Source organism: Antrostomus carolinensis, unplaced genomic scaffold, assembly GCF_000700745.2.
Source record: "Antrostomus carolinensis isolate BGI_N321 unplaced genomic scaffold, ASM70074v2 scaffold14858, whole genome shotgun sequence".
In the NCBI taxonomy this organism is placed as follows: Eukaryota; Metazoa; Chordata; class Aves; order Caprimulgiformes; family Caprimulgidae; genus Antrostomus; species Antrostomus carolinensis.
The window spans coordinates 43,360-49,366 of NW_010335092.1; positions in this window are offsets into that span (position 1 = coordinate 43,360).

Sequence of the window (6,007 nt, forward strand, 5' to 3'; positions counted from 1 at the left end):
TCTTCTCAGTTGCTTCCTAACACCAGTCTGTGCCGTTGTGTTTAATTCTCTTGTGGTTTTTTTCATTTGGTTGTTGCTTTTTTCCCCCCTAGCATATTCAGAACAGCATCCAGGTATTTTCTCTGGTAAAGAGAACATGGATTTCTTTCATTTTCCAGCTTTCAATTTTTTGGCATGAATTATTTGATAACAAGCTTGCTGCTTGCAATTTGAAATCTTGGGCTATTTTATTTCTGTTCATTAGCACAGCAGAATAAAGTGAAAGAAAATAAGAGCTACAGCTTAGGTTTCAAAATCTGAAAAAGCTCAGAAATATCTGTGAAATCTTGAGAAAGGAAGAGTTAAAATATGAACATTACAAAACCAACTGAACACAGAAGTTAATGAAAGTACAGGAAGTGATCAGGTTGCTTTCTGGGAGGTAAGGAAACTTTGTTAATGACTCCATATATCCGATCTAAATCCACTCTCGGTTTAAAACTGTTCCTCTGTCACAACAGAGAGGCCTTTCCTCTTGCACAAAACCCTTGTACTATTTGCAAACATCAGCCAAAAAGGCCTTCAAATTTATTTATAGATTGTAATTTCTGTTTTCCAGCTAAGTTCTCGCCTTCGTGGAATATAATTGAGGAAACTGACCTTTGATCTTTATCTGAATATAAACTCACAGATCAGGGCAATTTCTGTAAAGAGTCAAAGTTTTGAGCATTGTAAGTGCTGATTGGAACTGGTATGTTTTGCCTTTAAGGAGCTCTGGATGAAGCATAAGAAAATCCTGACATGAAATCACTGTGTTTTAAAGTCAGTTAGGTATCACGAGCCTCCAATAAATATCTGATATCAGAAGGGGAAGGTAGTTGTCTTGGGGAATTTTGGGTAGAATGGATACAAGAGCAGTACGACAGCACTCAGTGGCACATAATTTCAAGTGTTTTACTAAGCAGCAGGTTTGGTAGAAAAAAAGGATAGTAATTTCTACTGTAAGCTTTCTGGTCTATGACACCAACAAATCAAAGCCCCTGCTTTTCTGGTCCATGTTAAACCAACACCACAGTCCCAGGAAAATGGGCCACTCACTCTAAGCAGTCGAGGTATTGGGTGCTGGCTTCTGGCTGCCTCTACACACAGTGAGCTCAGTCTTCTACACAGCGCTGGATCTTTGTGTATGGAGTTTCCCTTCACTTGTCCTGAGAAGCTATTGTTTTCACTATGAATTAGATGGTCAGCATAACCTGCCAGTGGCCTGTCTAATCACGTAGACCCAAGCTACTTGATTTTATCTGCATGTGAGTCCAATTAAAGATTGTCACCAGAATCTCTGTGAGCTTCTGGTCTCCCACTCCCAGCATATTACAATATGTGTGAAGTTGGCAAATGTGAAAAAGCAAAGTTTGTCTGCTGCTCATTTGTTACTCAGCTCATATCAGAGACATCTAGTCAGAGCTGGGCAAAGGCAGTTAGGTTCTCACTTATCTGAGTGATGCTTTCAGGTAGGCTTCAGCCCATGGCACTAGTGCAGGAGGCTGGTCTTGCTGAGCATCCTCCTATATTATGACAAAGCCAAAGTGATTGTACACAGCGAGTATAGTCCTCTTCTACCTTTGTGTGGAGATCAGATCTTCTAAATAGAGTCTGTATTTTCTCAGATGAATATAAGGACACAAGATCTGGAATAGGAAGAACACTTTCTTTTGTCTTTTTTTTTTATGAAAAGAAAGGAAAAAATCTACATGTTGTGTAATAAAAATTATTCAAACATTTTGGAGCTGACTTACTGGAAACAGCAGCCTGATCAACAACTGCTATTTAGAAAAGGTAACTGTTTTCCAGTGACTGAGTTACAAATGAGCCCAAAAGTTAATGGCCTATAAAGAGGGACAGGAATGGTGTCAAATAAGGTGGAAATTAATTTTCTATTAGTTCACCTTTTTTGTTCTTAGTGCTATGCTAAAAGGAAAAACTCCTGAGTGTGCGGGACCCATCTTTCTGAAGCAGAGGAGGATTAGAAGGTGAGGAAGAAGTGAGCCAGAAGGACGGGACTCAGAGTGAAATCCAGAAAGCTTTGTTATAGAGTGTTTGTGGAGTTCGTTGCTTTACATTGCAAACCTGCCAGGACTCCGTAAATGACAGTTAGTGCTTAGGGTCATGTTGGATTAGTATGTAAGAATCTAAAATACAAATAAATGCTACATGCATCTAGAAATATCAGTTGCATGTTTATATCCCTGGCTTTCTCTAAGAAAAATGCTTAGTTCCTTAAAAATATGGTTAATATAGGTGTTAATATGGGACCTTTGTCACTGAGAGCCTTTCTGGCAAGGTGCTTTGAAGTTCTGCTGGTTGTATGAAGTGACATATCAATGATTATGAAATTAATCTAGTGTATGTAGTAATATCAATATCTGTTGGTCCTCAGATAGATGTCATTCAGTAAGCAAAACAATGCCATGTGTGTTTTTGAAAGGAAAAAAAATAACTCAAAGCCAGTTGCTGTTAGTTAATCCTGTATTGCACAATAGCTCCTAGCAGCATGTGCATGGGAAGAAAAAAAAAATTCCTAAGAAAGAAGATTGTGTAAGATACTCCGTAGAAAATAATCCTGAAAATAATTTTAGTATTGCCATGTGAGGGTGGAGCTCAGTTCAGTCAAAGTTGTTCTGCTGGTGTAGCCAATAAATATGATTGTTGCCATGGCTAATAAAAGAACACAGGTTCTGCACTGACTCGGCAATGCAGGATCTCTGGTCTTGCCTGAGTTTGTCTTGAGCTGATTTTAGCTTGTTTAGCTGTGATAGCAGTTGTTTAAGAATCACCTCATTGGCTACCTGAATGTGTTTTAGTTTAACTCTGATTCATACTGGTAACAAGCTGTTATTAAGCTATCTATGACTCTAGCCTAAAATGTGGTGTGGGAAAGGAGAATATGGGGTGACATGAGGATGAAGAAAAGTCAAAAACTGTCAAAATAAACCACTGTGGCCAAGCAGCAGCGGCAGCAGAACTGCAACTCGGCCTTGTCCAGTTAAACCCAATTTTAGTGAACAGGTGCTAAATAACTGTAATCCAAAAAAGTGGACTGTGTTAAGAAAATATATACATGTAAATACAAGGGGAACTCAATACTTGGGAGGAAGGAACCCCTGTTACTTGCATTGAATTCTTTCCAACAAAAGCCTTGGTACACTGATGGTTCACTGTGACATTTCCCTCCTGTTTTGCTAGCCTCCTTGAGAAAGACTGGTGCTGTCAACCAGAAGAGCAGGGGAAGGATGAGTGTAACACCGGAGCAAGTGGTTAGGTACTAGGACAGGTTTTCTGTAAAACACTTTAAAAAAATATATAATTGCATTTATTAGGCTGTTAAGATTTTAAGCAGACAGATAGTAAATTATAGGCTCCACATACCATGTGGTTTTGCCCATAACAAAATTTTAAGTTGTAACATTTGAAAAGCTAAGTGCATTATATTGCATGTTATAAACAAACCATGAGTTTTTTGGTTATGGGTTTCATAATGTTTCTGTGTCAAGTTCAGTCTGAAAAGTCTTTTGAAAAAGTATTGAAATCTTTTTGCAACAATTGCATAATTTATCTGTACAGATTGACTGCTGAGTTGCAAGAAAATTAGGGGAGGAGATTGCAAGGACAGCCTCAGAAATCATGGGAGTGAAAAAAAGCACATGCAATTTAGAGTACAGAAAATAGCAGCTCTGTTGCAGAGAACATCTAACTTCTAAAGCTCAGAAATGACACTGCTGAGCCACGCCATAGAGTTTCTGCTGTGGTTGAGTTGTACTACATGTAAAGGTAAGTTATTGAATGGAAATCTATGCTTTTAACTGACATAGCTGGTGGCAATCAAAAGAAATGATCTACAAAAAAATATTAAACTATACCATTTACTTTTTATAAAATTCCTTGTTGAGCTATCTATGACTCTAGCCGAAAATGTGGCATGGGAAAGGAGAATATGGAGTGACATGAGGATGAAGAAAAGTTGGGGATGAGAGTTATAATTTAGAACTATGCATTTGAGAATATTTGCTTTGTGTTTTCTTGTATGAGCTTGCTTCTTTGCCTTGTGCCTGAACTTAATGGCTCGCATAAAGAACCTAATTTATTACTAGCCATAACTCACTCAAAATGCATTAATCCATATAAATTCCTTTGAATCTCAATTTAGCTACTATTATTCTGAATATGTACAATTAAAAATGCAGAATACTGATCTGATTTTAAAACATTGTACAACTCTTCAAAAATACAGGTACTTTCTTATTTCAGGAAGTTGCATGGTACAAAAAGCATGCTGCCTGAAGGAGGTCTTCACTGAATATATACCTTTATTAAAATAATCATTTTTAAACTCTGTGATTGATACATCTAAATCTATTTATCAAATCAAGATTATTCTCTCCCTTCTGCCTTTAAAAGTGCTTATTTTATATACCTTATACTTTCCAAAAATGATCCAACTTCTTTCATTTTAAAATGATGGAACTAATCTGGGATAAACTGCCTCATTTGTAGAATTAAAGCACATTGAGAATTGTGTAAAACTTTATTTCAGTATAATGCTGGAAAACAGAAAGTGTACTCTAAGAAATTCAGAAGTTTATTAATATTTTCAATAAAAATGTTTTTAGTTTAGTAACTTTTTTCAATTTAAAGTCTCTGAAAGTAGTAAAGAAAATGACAATTTCTTAGAGCAAGGAGATAGTGCTGTTTATTAGTACAGTATATATTCCCAGATGGAGGGAGGTAGGTCATTGGAATGCTATTTTCCTGTGTAGTGCCATTATTTGCAGCTGTCAGTACTGTCCTGTGTCTATCAATTGACAAGAACTTGCTCATGGTTTCTGCTGCAATAGCATGCAAACGCTCACCCATCATTGATTTTGAAGAAATTGCTAGTCAGGATAAATCAGGATAAGAAGAAAATGGCAGCGTGCAGTCAAATAACAAGAATTGGTGCACAGCTTCTGCAGGAACAGCCTGTGAAGACCCACCTCTCATTGACTTTGGAGAAATTGTTAGTGGGTATAAATCAAGATATAAGGAAAGGGACAGAGTGCAGTATGAGTGCAACCCTGGATACACGTTATCAGGATCAGAATGGGTAATATGCCATGGAAATACCTGGGTACCTGGACCACCAGAATGTTTGGGTCAGTGTAAATTTTATTGCTGGTTGACTTTGTACTAGTAGACAATTCTAATAATTCTTAAAGTAGGAGTTTCAGGAATAGGTTTTTTTGCTTGATTACCAAGTTTATAATGAACCAAAATTATTCCCCCATTCAGTACTTCTTAACCTGTGGATCTTGGGCTGTAGTGTCCCAGAATAATTTACACTCAGTTGTGGGGTATTTGGAGCTGTCTGGAAAGTTACAAGTAGATAAACATTTTGTCTGTCCTTCCAAGAACAAATGTAATCACTGGTAGAAAAAGAGGCTGACATCATTGTCAGTAGCTGTACCTTGTTGCACAAGTTCTTGGAAGGACACACATCCTTTCATGTAGTTTCCTAAATGTCCCTCATGTGGGGGAAAAGCACTGTAGTGGTAAGCTGCTTTGCTGACTTTGATTTCCTCCTTAGAGATTTTTGTTAGGAGTCGTTTAAAATTCATTTTTAATCCTAAGTAACGGAAATACAACAGAGATAAAATTAGATTTACTCCAACTGATTTGATTTATTAATTATTTAAAGGACTAAAATCTCCTGAAATCAGTACCTCTTAAGATCATCACTGCTGTTTGCAAAGTCTGTTAAGTTCTCTTTTATACATGTGAATAAGAATATGCTTAGAAGTTGTGCCATACCATTGATAAACTACCTAAAACTAAGCATCTGGAATTAATTGTGGTAGAGATCGAGTGTTTAAGTGGTTTGTATTTTACTTTTAAAAATCCCTGCTGAGTGAGAACCAATCTGATGTTGTTGAGGAGGTGCTTTATCTGTTATAGGCCACCAAAGATTTCTGTTGTTTACCATGGAAACAGAGGG